General features: G+C 40.2%; 1 protein-coding gene across 3 annotated transcripts in view; it reads left to right on the top strand.

The window, feature by feature from the left end:
• Window positions 1-15994, top strand: part of DENND1B (DENN domain containing 1B) — a 245469-nt gene that overhangs the window by 71135 nt on the left and 158340 nt on the right. The gene's annotated exons all lie outside the window — the stretch shown is intronic.

Raw genomic sequence — 15994 nt, 5'->3', positions numbered from 1 at the left:
TTAGGGTTGAAAAAAAGGTACATTTCTCAACAAAGCTTTACAAAAAATCTTAATGAGACAAACATTTGTCTCAAAAGATATATAAATAAACAAAAACATCCTGATATCTACTTTTAATATTGGAACCTTTATAAATAATGTTGCCATAGCAGTTTACAGCTCAACATTTTGTATTGTTTTACAAAATTACTATACATTTTGCTTTGTAGGACAGTTGATTTGCACATGCTAGTAATGGACAAAGGGGGTAAACCTACTGATCGTACAAACACTGAAGCTCTAGTTTCTTATTATGAATTGTTCTCAAAGGTAAACTTAAGCCCACTGTATCTAAAGTGTTATGTCCATACTTGATAGCATTAATAGCAAGTTTATTAATTAGGTAGTCTGCTTAGATGGAGAGAATATTTTATTTGTAACTGTTTTTTAGTATTTCACTATTATTTAGATGTATCTGTTCTATTGACACCATTTTGTATTTGCATAAAAAAAGCTTATGTAGACACAGTTAATAGAAGAAGTGTTTCTGATGCCAGAGAACACCTTCCTTTGCTTGCTTTCTTATATCCATATTGAGTCAACCAAGCATTGACAGTGTCACCACAATAGTTGCTTAGAAATGTCTGAACAGTAGATTTTGTTAAATTGGAGAAACAGTCTGAAATTAATAACATGAGTTTCTATAAAGATAGAAATAAGATGGTTCAGGATTTAAAGGAATAGTTAGCTCACACTTTTTATATTTGTGACTTTATCTGGTTGGGAGATTATTACCAGTCAAGGATCTGGAGGTTATAAGTAAGGAATAAAAAGAATATGAGCAAAGTACACCATCATACCTTCTTAATCATATATTCTGCAAGTTTTGATAATACCTTTCTGAGGAAAGAATGATTGTCTCTTTTCTGGTTTAAATTCAGAGGTTTTAGGAAGGACTCACTCAAAAGAGGTTAGAAATGAAGTATGAGGACAAGTTGGAATTTAATCAATAGGTTGAGGGTTAGTCAGTGAACATTGGATGTTGAAATATGACTAGAAGATGAAGTCTACTGAAGACGGGAGGGAAACATGTAATGCTGGAATGGACGTGGCCAACCGAATTTTAAAGGCATCTGTCTGGAACCTGGCTTTGGGCTCTGCACAACCTGCATTCATACCTGTTCCACAATTTGGGGAAACTAATATTCTGGTATTATATCAGCTTTCATGGAAAAAAGTAAATTTCAAATCCCCTTTCATGGAGAAGTTGCCTTTAAAATGTAAATTGATCAATAGGTTTTGAAAAGAACAAACCGCTGGGCTTTGCTTCTGCATGAAGGGCTTGATCCAACCAACACATTGCAGTTAGTGGGAGCTTTCATTTACTTCAGTAGGCTTTGGATAAAGCAACAGAAAAGGAGACTTGGAGGATCTAAATAAAGTCCTCTTGCACATTTCTATTTAGATCTAGTCAGAGCATTTGTAATGAAATAATTAAACTTAAATTAATGTTTTGTGTATTTGTGTTTGAGGGGGGATTCACAAAAGAAAATCATGCATGTTTTTCTCCCCATTTTCCAGTCAGCTCTGCTTTAAAAGTAAAATGTGTTCAATTTTGAATGTATGCCAAGGAATCATCTTTCCTAAAATCCCTAGGCACTTGTGATAATAGTGAATTGGTTGCAGTTACAGAGAGTAACACAGAATTGCTTTTCTCCCATGTTGAATGGCTTGACAGCTTATTGCCTTCTCTTGCCTTCACTTTTGTGGTTCAGCAAAACCTTTTTCCTGCTTATTTCACTTGCTCTGATTTTCTCCTCCTCCTTCTCTTCTTATGCTCTTCCTAATCTTTACTGCTTCCTTATATCTTTTTCATCCTCTTGGCTTCACATTTTTTTCCTACTAGCCCTAGGAACATTTTCCTATCTCTTGTTTCCCAAGAGACGTTTGCTCTTTCATATCTGGCCACTTTTGCAAATTCTTCCTGGACAGATCTCACCAAAGTTGTCTCTAGGTCACTTTGCACCAGAACTATTTGGTTTTGGTTTGATTAAAAGGTCATTTCTTTGAGGCAGGAATTTTGTCATCTTATTTATTTTGTCAAGCATTCTGCACATTTAGGGCGCTGGGGAAATAATAGGCACACAATCTGAAAAATGTTCTGTCAGAGTAAACTGGTTAATTATAATCACAGTTTGCATGTGTGGGAGGAAGATGGTCCAATGGTTAGGGTGCCAGCCCAGGACTCACTCTGCCACAGACTTCCTGTGTGACTGTGAACAAATCAGTTTCTCTGTGCTAATTGTTTAAATGCCTGCAAAGCTATTCATGTGGCAGACGAGGCAAAAACAACACAACCCCTCCCCCATTGAAATGTGGAAAAATGCTTTTCCTGATACTTTTACAATATGGATCTCAACACAGAATCATAGAAATGAAGAGCTGGAAGGGACTGCCAGAAGTCATCTGGCCCAGTGCCTTGCTCAGTGGCAGGACCAAATACACCTACCCTATTCCAGCCTTAACTATTTTCATTAGATGCTCTTCAGTTTCCCCAGATCTTTCTTAAAGTATGGTTCCCAAAACTGGACATAGTACTCCAACTGAGGCCTTACCAGTAGGGGGGGACAGTTACTTTCTGGGTCTTACATACAACAGTCCTGTTAATACTTCCCAGAATGATATTAGCCTTTTTAGCAACTGCATCACATTGTTGGCTCATATTCAATTTGTTATCCACTGTAATCCCCAGATCCTTTTCAGCAGTGCTATGACCTAGCTGGTTATTCCCCATTTTGTAGTTGTGCATTTAATTTTTTCTTTCTAAGTGTAGTATTTTGCACTTGTCTCTAATGATATTTCATCTTGTCAATTTCAGACCAATTCTCTAATTTTTCCAGGTCTTTTGAATTCTAATCTTGTCCTCCAAAGTGCTTGCAACAACTTCCCAGCTTGGTGTCATCTGAAGATTTTATCGGCATACTGTCCACCCCGTTATCCAAGTTAATGAAAATATAGTACTGGACCCTGACAGATTCTTGTGTGGCACCACTCAATATGTCCTTCCAGTTTGACAGTGAACCACTGATAACTATTTTTTGAGTGTGTTTTTTTCAGCCAGTTTGTGCATCCATTTTATAGTAGTTTCATCTAGACCACATTTCCCTATTTTGCTTATGAGAATGTCAAAAGCATTAATAAAATCTACATAAATCATTTATGCTTCCTCATGTCTACTAGGTCAGTAACCCTGTCAGAGAGGGAAATTTGGTTAGCTTGGTATGATTTTCACCTAGAGATTGGCTGTATACCATACAGTGAAGCTGAGCCACAAGCAAGTTGTACAGAGTGCAGTGCAATAAAGACCTCTGTATGAAGAAACTAATCATATCATTGAGATGTCAGACAACTGTACAACTTACCATTATGCTGGAATTTCTGCTTTGGAAATGTAGTTTGACAGAGTTGGAGAAATTCTATTATAAGATACCTGGAAAAGTAGGGCATTGAAAAGCCCTTCATTAAAACAATGGCACATCAGCATCAATTGTATATTATTCTTCCATGCAACAAACATGGTCACAAAACACAGTAAAGGAATTTTTCAGAACCTGGAGTGAGATGACAAAAGTCTCAACATCAGTGTTGAAAGATGAAATCATTTAAAATAGCAAGCCAATAGAAGTCACAAATGCTTAAGTTGGGACGCTCTAGTAATCAATACAGAAATGGCAATTAAAAAGTTCATTGATTAATCTAATACTGAAGTTAAACTAGAAAGATCATGACCAATTCACTGACTGAAGTAGGAGTAAGGTACCATCAACCGAGGAAACAGTTGTCTTTACGTTTTGGGACCTGTAGATAGAAAATGTATTGTGGGATGAAAACACAATTTGCAGTTAAGTTTATTCATTTAGGAAGAATGCTCTGATACCCCTTTTGCAATAGTATTTCCATATCTGTTTGATGAGGGAGGTTTGGTGAAAGATGTTATCACTTTCAGAAGTACAATGATGTTTGCAAACACATTATTTTTGTCCACTACAACCTTTCACCCATTAATAAATTTGTTCATTTAGTTATCTCTTGAGAGAAAACCAAACTTCTTTCAATAGAATGTGTAGTATTGAAAGTTTTTCTCTTGTATTTTGCACCATGACCCCATTCTGACAACAAAAATTACTATATGACCCCGAGGGGGGGGGGCCCAAAGTCTGACCCTGCCCGAGCCCCACTACCTCAGGTGGGAAGGCCAAAGGGCTTCAGCCCAAGGTGGGGTCCTGTAACCTGAGCCCCGACACACAGAGCTGAAGCTTTTGGGCTTGGGCTCAGGCTTTGGCTCTGGGCCCCCGCAAATCTAACTCCAGCCCTTGTGATGCCATTAAAATGGGGTTGCGACCCACTTTGTGGTCCTGACCCACAATTTGAAAGCCACTGCTCTAAAACGTAGAAAAAAAATCAGTGACAGCACATTTTGTTTGACATTTTTTTGAAACAAGACAACAGGCCAGATCTTCAGCTGATGTAAATCACTGATCTACGCTAGTTGAGGATCTTGCACAGCATCTTAATTTTGTTAATCTTTAAAATTAAGACTTCTTATGCTGTCATCACTACCTTTGTACATGCTGTGCACCCATGCAAGGGTCAGGTTAGGCAGAATCTGGTCTTCAGTTGTACTTTTAGGTAGAATAGCCTCTAATGGCTAATTAATCTGCTCATTGTAGAAACAGTCTCTTTGTATGGTTGCCTGGTAACCTCTACAAACTCAGATCTATGTGAATGGCAGCTGGTGGGCAGGTAATCTTAAATTTTAGATGGATAATATATTTTGTACATCTATGCCTGCACACCCCTTTCTGAAGTCCAATTACATTCAAAACTCCCATTTGAATTCAGTGGCAGTTTTGTGACAAGACACTGAATATTTAGGTCTGTGTTTTAGCCATTAGAATCCACACTTCTTCGAGTGCTGTTTCTGTGGGTGCTCCACTCCAGGTGATGGTGCGTCCTGGTGCTGTTGATCGGAGATCTTTGCTAGCAGTGCCTGGTCAGGACGCACGTGCTCAGCTGTTGTCTCGCGGCGTTGTTAGGTTCTGTCTGTGCGCGTGCGTCCCGCACCCCCTTAGTTCCTTCTTAATGTCTTCGGCTGAAGACAGGACTTGGGGCAGTGCTGAACCTCTTCCCCTGGACACTGAAGGAAACAAGTAGAAATAGTTAGCTAGAAGTATCCCAGTTCTTTCCCTTCCTTTAGAATAGTCGTTCATTATTTGTTAGTTTAAAAAATAAACAAACACACACACTTTTTTTTTTTCTCAAGTTTCTCTCCCGCTGAGACTTCCTGCCCAGGCAGTCATAGCTTCATGATGCCGGGGTTCCCTGGATTAAAAGAATGCAGCTCCTGCAATGAGTTGTGCTGCGGTCTGATGGACACTCACTGTGTGTGAAGTGTCTAGGCTTGATACACATTCCTGCAAAGTGTGTCCATTGCAATAGCCTGAAATCCAGGGCTAGCTGCGACAGAGACCTGCAGCTGAAAATGCTTCTTATGGAGAAATCCCTGCAGCCACCAGCAGAGAGGGGCATGAGTAAACCCTCTCCCTCATGCTTCCCTGCCAGGTCGGAACTGACTAGGAGCACAGCTTCACCCTCTCATGCGAAGAGGCAGGAAGCCCCAACCTTTCCACATAGGGACCTAAATAAACGAAAAAGGTCTCCGGCGAAGTCACTTCCCCCTGTGCTGACAGCATCAAAGACCGGCACAGATGACCACCCGAGCACCTCAGGCACAGCGCACATGGGGTGCAGAAACAAGCACTTGACCCCCCACAGCGGGTAGCTTTCCTCAGCACTGAAGCTATTGGCACCACAGACGGACTCGGTACCAGTTGTGTGGTTCACCCCGGTGCCGACAAGACCGTCAGCACTGAAACCAACAGTAACCCCCACTGCAGATGCGCCACCAACGGAGGGCACCTATATGCGGCTACCGGCGCCCTTTAGGGCTAAACAGAAATCTCTGCGGACATCAGCTCACACTCCAAGACCCGCAGCACCACAGCCCATGGAGCAGCAACAATTCTTAAACCATGCTGACATCTCCATGACCCCAGAGCCTGACTGTCCTCTCCTCTCCTCTCCACCGAGCGCACACTCTTTGATCAGCTGCTCTCACCACCTGACCTGGCCACGCTCACTGACCGTGAGAATGACATACCACAGCAGGCAGAGTTTTCCCCACCTGACTGTCCTCCACCACCAGAGCCACACCTATTTCAAGGCGTGGTTCCCCACAAGAACCAGCCTCAATTTCCCTGTTTTGTCCCCTCAGGGGCAGGGCCTCACATTTCATACTGTATGCAGTGGCCACAGTGGTATCCATGGTCTGCCTATGATGCCAGTCATTCTCGCGGACCCTCCATCAGACCACAGGCCCGGTCTGCACCTCTATATCCAGCTCCATCCAGAGCTACTGAGCCCCCTCTCAAAGAAGTGGGCTACAAACCTTTCCCTGAATTATCCAATCATAATTCTCTGTCAGCCTATTTCATGCAGACGCTTCCCTGATAGGCTGGGGAACTCACCTGGGAGATTTCCAAGCAACGACTCTCCAAATGGATATCTGAATGCATTAGGTCCTGCAGAATGCTTAACCCCCCTGAGGGTATCAGAACACACTGTACTAGAGTGATGTCAACATCCATTGCATTCCTGCAAAACATACCTATTACCAACATATGCAAGACAGCCATATGGGCATCAGACCACACGTTCACCAAACATTATGCTATCACGCAGGACACTATGGCAGACACCATAGTAGGTGTCAAGGTTCCGCCCCCACTCTGAACTCTAGGGTACAGATGTGGGGACCTGCATGAAAACCTCCTAAGTTTACTTTTACCAGCTTAGGTTAAAACTTCCCCAAGGTACAAATTAATTTTATCCTTTGTCCTTGGAATATCCACTGCCACCACCAAACTCTAACTGGGTTTACTGGGAAACGCAGTTTGGACACGTCTTTCCCCCCCAAATCCTCCCAACCCTTGCACCCCACTTCCTGGGAAAGATTTGGTAAAAATCCTCACCAATTTGCATAGGTGACCACAGACCCAAACCCTTGGATCTGAGAACAATGAAAAAGCATTCAGTTTTCTTACAAGAAGACTTCTAATAGAAATAGAAGTAGATAGAAGTAAAGGAATCACCCCTGTAAAATCAGGATGGTAGATACCTTACAGGGTAATTAGATTCAAAACATAGAGAATCCCTCTAGGCAAAACCTTAAGTTACAAAAAAAGACACACAGACAGAAATAGTCATTCTATTCAGCACAATTCTTTTCTCAGCCATTTAAAGAAATCATAATCTAACACATACCTAGCTAGATTACTTACTAAAGTTCTAAGACTCCATTCCTGGTCTATCCCCAGCAAAAGCAGCATATAGACAGACCCAGACCCTTTGTTTCTCTCCCTCCTCCCAGCTTTTGAAAGTATCTTGTCTCCTCATTGGTCATTTTGGTCAGGTGCCAGCGAGGTTACCTTTAGCTTCTTAACCCTTTACAGGTGAGTGGATTTTTCCTCTGGCCAGGAGGGATTTTAAAAGGGTTTACCCTTCCCTTTATATTTATGACAGTAGGCCACACAGTACTGTCTATCGTTATCAACGACGCAACTCCAAAGTCCCACCAACCATAGTGGGTACTGCTTCACGTTCACCTGGAGTGGAGCACCCACAGGGACAGCACTTGAAGAAGAGAAGATTACTCACCTTGCAGTAACTGAGGTTCTTTGAGATGTGTGTCCTGTGGGTGTTCCACTACCCATCCTCCTCCCCTCTACTTTGGAGTATGAATCAGACGACTCTACGGTAGAGAAGGAACTGAGGGGGTGCGGGACACCTACGCAGACAGACTCTAACAATGCAGCGAGACAACAGCTGAGTGCATGTGTCTCGACCAGGCACTGCTACCGAAGATCACCAATCAACGGCGTCAGGATGCACCATCACCTGGAGTGGAGCACTCACAGGGACACACATCTTGAAGAATCTCAGTTACTGCAAGGTGAGTAACCTCTTCTGTTTTGTTTGAACACTTTTGTTGAAAAAAATACAATAGTTATATTTCAAAGTAATTTTAAAATAAAACAAGCCAAAATAACTCCAGCAAAACAAAACAAACCCCCCAAATCCTGTATAATTGTTTAAAAACAAAAAAGTTATCTCTGGCAGAAAATGTAGTAATGCCGTGATGCAGCACTGAGCCGCAGTAACTTGACAGACTATGGAGGAAATTTTGGTTCCACTGAAGTCACTGGCAAAAAACTATTATTGATATCAATGGGGTCAGGATTTAATTCTCAAGCTTTTCCCCAAGCAGCTTTATTCCTGGTTGTCCCTTTAATAAACTGAAAACTCATTGAGAGTGCTCCCTTCATAATATCATCAAATAACAATTTACCCTGGCAAAGATGTGGAGCTTCTTTCAGGTCATTTTGCGAGTTACAGTTCAGTTCTCCCTAGGAATATTAGAAACAACAATATGGCACCGATGAAATAGAGAATTGATAAGTATTCAGTATAACTAGTCAGCCAAATAGCAGAAGGATGACAGATTTTTTAATCAAATTTCAGACCGTTATAATGCATGCTTTTTAAATAATGGTTGGCCTAAGAGGTTGGTATAAGCCCTGAAGAGTAGGGTTTAATATCCCTTCCAAAGTTTTTATCATAATAAATTATGATAACTCTAGATATTCTTGGTATTCATATGAACAACTGATCCCTTTTTGAATCTTCCTAAGTTCTTGGTCCATGGTATAATATATGTGTTGTGTGAAGAAGTATTTCATTTGATCAGTCTTTAGTTTGTTACCTTTTAATTTAATTTATTGCTCCCCTTGTTGCAAGACAGGGAGACGTTTCTGATCTGCCTTCTCTAGACCTTCTTAATTATACTGTGTAGTTTTATCATGTCCTCTCTTATTTATGTCCTTTCTAAGGTAAACAATTCCAGCCATTTCAGTCTCTTCATGTGAGAGCTTTTCCATGCCCATGCTCATTCTTGTTGTCATTCACAAAAACCTCTCTAATTCTAATATCTTTTTTGAGATGGGGTGACCAGTAATATGCACTCTATTCTATATGAGGCTGCACAACTGATTTACCTAATAGTCCCTGGTTATTGACTGTCCCATTTCTTAGGTGTCCTAACACCCTTTCCAGTTGTGAACCATTTAGGCAAGATTTCTGATTTCTGTGGTATAACAGATGTCTGCTCTCGTGGTTCGATCCTACCAAGTGCTGAACATTCTGACCCTGATCCAGCAAAGCACTTAAACTCATGCTTAACTTTGGACATGTGAGTAGTTCCATTGAGGTTAATGGGATGACATTTGTGTTGAAAATTGAGCACATGCTTAAGTGTGCTGCTGGATCACAGCCAGATTGCTCTGCATCTTGCATCGAGTGCTTGGTGTCTGGAAGTATCAGTGAAGTCAGCAGTAATAGAGACCAGAGCAATGTGGAGGAGAAAATATTGTTTTCTGACTTAAATAATAATACAAGCTCTATAAAAGTACAAGCGCTATAAAAAGCTGGATTTGGTTTTCAGAAGACAAACTTGTGTTCTGGACAATGAACACTGAGTCATGTGAAATTCAATGAAGTATAAAAGAGAGACAGGGTGGGTGAGGTACTATCTTTTATTGGATCAATTTCTGTTGGTGAAAGAGACAAGTTTTTGAGCTTACACTGAGCTCTTCTTCAGGTCTGTATAAGCTTGAAAGCTTGTTTCTTTCACCATTAGATAAAAGATAAAACATTTTACTGCACCCACCTTGTCTCTCTAATATCCTGGGACCAACACTCCTACAAGAACACTGCAAACAATAATTTATAAAAGACAGCTGTAATAGGCTTGAAATCCCAGCTCCTCACCTGTGAGACCAATACAAGCCCAGGATATCAGGTAGTTTGTACTTCTATCAAGGCTGCAGCGATGATATGAGGAGATGCATCTCACCATCTTTTTTCCCTTCTTGATAGGTTCGTTCTTCTGCACTGATGGGGCATTAAATGCTCCTTTCACATGCTCATGGGAAATACAAGGGTGTTTGCATCAGGGATGCAACAAATCTTTGGTTTTGTTACTTTGGTCAACCAATCTGAAAGGGGAATTTAAGATATTGGTGCTGCTCTTATGCTGGTGAGTTGATGGTGTTTTTGTTATCTGGAGAATATTTGTGTTTATGTATTTGAGATTAAGGGTATGTCTACACAGCAAAGAAAAACCCACAGTTGGCCCATGCCAGCCGACTTGGACTCGCGGGACCCAGGCTGTGGGGCTGTTTAATTGCTGTGTAGACTTCTGGGCTTGGGTTGGAGCCTGGGCTCTTGGGCCCTGCAGGGTGTGAGGGTAACAAAGCTCTGGTTCAAGCCCAAACACAGCAATGAAACAGGCCTGCAGCATGAGCCCTGTGAGTCCGAGTCAGCTAGCACGGGTCAGCTGTGGATTTTTCTTTGCTGTGTAGAGGTACCCTGAATGTGTCAAACATGGGTCTCTGCTAACCTTGAAAGTATTCTTTTATTTAAATGGTACTGTCACTGCATTGTTTAGGGAAATTTAGGAACTTGCTGAACTTGATCAGCATATAGTACCACCTAGCCTCATTTCTACCAGCTCTTTTATTATTGTTGTAGGTCTTAATGACAGTTGTAAGCCATAGTACTGGATGTAGGTGTTAGTCCACCCTGGGGAGAATCATGACTGGTATAGAGAAAGTAAATAAGGAAGTGTTATTTACGCCTTCTCATAGCACAAGAACTATGGGTCACCAAATGAAATTAATCGGCAGCAGGTTTAAAACAAACAAAAGGAAGTATTTCTTCACACAACACACGGTCAGCCTGTGGAACTCCTTGCCAGAGGATGTTGTGAAGGCCAAGACTATGGCAGGATTTTAAAAAGAACTAGATAAGGTCATGGAGGATAGGTCCATCAATGGCTATTAGCCAGGATGGACCGGGATGGTGTCCCTAGCCTCTGTTTGCCAGAAGCTGGGAATGGGCTACAGAGGATGGATCACTTGCTGATTACCTTTCTGTTCATTCCCTCTGGTGCACCTGGCATTGGCCACTGTCGGAAGTCAGGATACTGGGCTAAATGGACCTTTGGTCTGACCCAGTATGGCCATTCTTATGTTCTAACTTATAGCCTTAAGTGACATCCAGGAAAATTCTTGGTCTAACTCACACAATAGCAATGTTCTGCCTGCTAGCTAAACCCTGCTAGATAATTTCCTATGAATTGCTGGCTCTTTAACTTCCTTTATGGCTGAAAAGCATCTAATATTTATTAAGTCAAAAGGACTTAAGGAAAAAATAATTAAGAAACTCTGTGTGTGTAAGTAAGGAATGCTTTTATTTTTCTTTCATGCGCAAATTGCAAATTGTTTCATGCGCAAACAACAGTTATTTTTAGCCATTTTATAAATGTTAGTTGCTACACTGAGTTGTTTGAACAGAAGGTTTCCACTTTGCTTTGGAAAACTTGCTTTAGGACAATTATTTGTTTAAATGTTTTAAAAGCAGTGAAGGTCACTAAAGACTCCCATAACATTCAGGATTTAAAATGTTCCAAGATGCAATCTAAGCAATGTCTTTTATCCTTTCTTTCACCCCAAAACACACAATAAATCAATTATATGAGGGCACCATTTTTAACAAAGTGAATGCAGCACTGATGTTCAAAATCGGGACTTTCCTGCACTTTTGGGGACAGGTGGCAACTGCAAGTATACTTATTGTTAGGATTGTGATGGTTTTGTTTTATAGAGCTTTTTCATGAGTTAAAAATGCTGAACTTGATCAGCATATGGTACCAGCTAGCCTCATCTCTACCAGCTCTTTTGTTATCTTGTTATTGTTATAGGTCTTAATGACAGTTGTAAGCCATAGTTCTGGATGTAGGGGTTAGTCCACCCTGGGGAGAAGAGGGAGAAACAGCAGTGTGGATTATGGAAATATGAATTGATTTAAAAAGCAGCTCTCTTGTAATAGAATGGGGTTCAAAGAAAGACGGAGGAGAAGCTGGTGAAAAGACGATGGAATATGATGTGAAAATGATCATTTGAATGCCTTCCTTTTCATTCGCAGCTGCTGTTTCTGGTGAAAAGACATGCATTTGTATATCTTAAGGCTGGGTGAAAAAGGGCCAGATGAATGGAATTACTTGTTAGATATGTTTTAATTTTGAGTCAAATAAATTATGTGCATTTTAATAGACTGTGTGCATTTTACTAGACTGTATGCATATGTTAGCAGCTTTTTTATCATACAGCTGTAATATTAGGGACTACATTTTGTAAAAATGTTCTCTTCTGTGTGTGTTCAAGTAAGTACAGTATTAGCTTAATATTTGACAGTCCTTCAGATACAGCCTTCAAAATTTAATTATGTTAGTGGTTTGACCTATCCCTATAACCCTCAGTAATGTACAATCCAAAGAGGGAAAAATGTAGTCCATGGTCAGGTGTTGGATCAGTGATGATGAATCTTTTAGATCATCATTTTGAGCAAGAATGCCGAAAATAGTTACCTGGTGTCATTCTTAGTAGACTTCTATTGCTCTCACTCCATTCCAGTTTACTGCTTACTTTTCCCTTCATTCTACTCTTCCGTTACACTGTCTTCCCTCCCTTTTCAGGTCATTCTTTCCATTTTAGCCTTCATTGTATTGACATATTTTGTCCCTCCACTGGCAATTCTGTCTCCCTCTGCTTCAGGCCATCCACTGGGGTGGGTGGGGGTGTGTGCGTGCGTGTGTGTGTTCCAATTAGCTCCGCCTCCCTGGATATTTGACATTGAATGGAATACTCTGCATCACTTGGATGCATAGTTGTGTCTCTATTATTCTACTTTTCTGGGATGGGCAGTGAGAAAGTAAGGTCATCTAATTGCTTTTGCTATCACTAGGGCAAAGTGTAACAGGTTTTAAGCTATGCTCATGAAATGTCTTTCCCCACTTGCTTCCCATTCCCACTTGGTGGTCCTCTCATCTTCATTTAATCTCTTTTGTCCTTTTTTCAACTTCAACTATGATAGCAATATTTTGCACTGAAGAACACTGGTTCTCCCCAGTTAGTGATTCTAATTAAGTTGTATGATTCTAATTATGCTATGCCATAATAAAATTATGCATGACCTACATTGTCTGTAAAAAGTAATTAGAATCCTCCACCCATAACTGCTATTCTAATTTTGTGTGTTACATTAGTAATGTTGTTTGTTTGCTGTTGTTCTGCTGCTAAAATGTTCCTGGATAAAAGTTAATTTCCTTTAAAACTTAAGGGAAACTTCCTTATTTTTTAACTATTGTAATTTCATTGTGACCAGATCTGTCTCATCTATCTGCCTGTAATAACATGCATGTTACGTTAAGCACTATGGCTTTTGTGCTGGTGATGCTTGACAGGAGCCTTGAAACAACTTGCATTGGTTGTCAAAAATCTGTTTCATTGGTTGCATAGCCAAAACGCTTAGTGCTCTTGAGGTACTCCATTGGAGAAATACTATTTACAGGGGGGGAAACAGTGTCTGATTTGCAAAGAAAATAAGTTTAACAGTCCTGTACCTTCCACCCCAGGGAGTCCCCTTCTTCTTTTTCGCTTGATTTTTTATTTTCGACCTAATCCTGAATAATGATGTGTCCTTTCAGCTCTTTCTTTCAATGGGAATTGCAGGTGCTCTGCTGTTTTTAGTATTAGGCCCTTTTATGGGACAGTAACCAGACATAGTGGGGGTATGATCCATTTTTGACTCTCACTACTATATATTACTGTTCACTAGGAAGTGAGACTAGGACTCATTAACAAGTAAAAACTAAAATTCAAATTTATCATTTAACTTGAGACAAAGAAAAATAAACATGTTTGGGATTATTTAAAATAGTGGTTTCAAATATATAAAGTAATGAAAACAATACTTTAAATGTTAGATTCTGATCTTATTTCAAAAATGTACCTTCTACAGTAGCTTATTAAAATGTATAGTGATTAGTTACTACTAAAACTCTGGCTGTTTTCTACATTTTTTTTTTACCAGTGTTAAATCAAAAATACTGATGCGGCTCAGTTTTTTTTGCAGATGATCTGTACTGTTAAACATAGTATACTTTTACTTTGTAGTTCAGTTGTACTCTGAAAAGTGACTCTGTGAAATTGGCACATTATTACTGACCTGTTTTTTGAGCGTATTCAAAGTAATATCTCCTTTACTGGCTAAAGTAAGTGTTTACTGTGTGTACTCTTTGCAGAACCAATACAGATATGGGAGAGTTGGCTGGATTCTGTTCTTTCTTTTGCATCATAAACAGAATAGTTAAGAAAGATTCTTTATCATCATCACCATCATTTGGGCCCTGAAAGAACCCAGCCTGAATTTCTGATGTCAGGATGAGGGGATAAGAAGTCTTTGTACTTGTAAACCTGAGCAGTTTTCACCTGAAAGTCATTGTGGGTTCATAAGTGTGGAATCCCTTGATGCTATTCTTACAATCACTTTTCAAAGTGAAACCACTGCTTTAAGATGGAGTTCTGAATATTTAAAGAAGGTAATAAGATTTGTGGATACTTACTCTGAGCCACTAACTTGAAATCTTGTAAAAGAGATTACAAACATTACCAGTGTAAACCAATAATCATATAGGAACTAATTAATTGAACTTTGTGCTCTTCTATGTGTATTCATTATATATACACCACTGAAGAGGCAAAGGAGAGCTTTGCAAAAAATCCTACTTTGTTAATGCTGGTTAAGCTCTACTAGTCTCAACTTTGGGAACCTCGAGGCTTGTGTATGCAATGCTGCAGTCCAGTTCAGTGTGATTTGTAGAGCGCTCTAAAGTGTGGTACTCTAACTGCCCCATGTAGATCCTGCTGGGGCAAACAAAAAGATACCTAGTTTGCGTTACTGTAGTCCTGTGTGATAATGAGAACAAGGTACCTTTTAGTTCCTGCCAGTAGTGTCTACATGGGACAGTTTAGCGCGCTCCGCAAATCACACCCCTGTAGTCTGGACACTGGCGCCTTATAGAAGGGTCGATCACGTCAATTATGTCTGCTCTAAGACAGATTAGATGACACAATGCTTAAAATGTGTGTGGCTATCTATACTAGAATGGAGCTATATCAGTATTAGCAACAGTGGGACATTTTGACTAGACTTATGTGATGTGGTACATTAGTACCCTCTCTGCTTGTGGAGAATGGTGAAAGGATTGTAACTACATGTTAGTTATGTTTTACTTCATGAAACATTCTGCAGACAATAATTACCTTTTTATCTTTAGTTTCAACTGCTTTTCAGATCAGTTTGTGAATAAAGCCAGAGATGCTGTCATTGAAGCTGTATACTGGTGAAGACACCCCTTTTCGTTTACTGGATGATAATAGAGGAATGTTTATTATCTTTTAGCAAGTGGAGAGCCCAGAGTTTTTATGAACCAGCAAGCAACATGGAAATTTTCTATCTTAGAAGATAATTATTGTCCACGTAATAATCTATACAAGTGGCATTTGATGGAAGGGAGTACTTCACCCCCCCCCCCCCCCCGACAATCCCCAGACCTCCCATATTGCTCAGGGAATAAGAATCTCACAAGCCAGAATCAAGAAAAAAAAAAACATCAGTAGAAGTTGCTTGTGGATGCATGATGTAAGAGACAGACTTCAGACTTTACTATACTAGCCCTGCAGTAACCCAGTGGTCTTTATCATACTCATGTTTGTTCACCAATAGTTACAACAGTTATTTAACTCTGTCTGAACATGCTCTCATGGAGAAGTCCTTTGTGGAATGCAGCGTTGCTGACTCTCATGGTTTTATCATGAGTTCCATGGTATTTGGAGCTTTTTTCCTCAAAGCCCCAGCTGCTTGACTCAGTTGATTACATGAGAATTCCAGAGTTTAAGAAGAGTAAGTTTCGAGCCCTGATGATTGCGCTCTGAAC

The sequence above is a fragment of the Caretta caretta genome, chromosome 8, assembly GCF_965140235.1.
Source record: "Caretta caretta isolate rCarCar2 chromosome 8, rCarCar1.hap1, whole genome shotgun sequence".
Classification (NCBI taxonomy): domain Eukaryota; kingdom Metazoa; phylum Chordata; order Testudines; family Cheloniidae; genus Caretta; species Caretta caretta.
The sequence above is the reverse complement of the archived record's forward strand: the minus strand, read 5'-3'. Positions and strand labels throughout refer to the sequence as shown.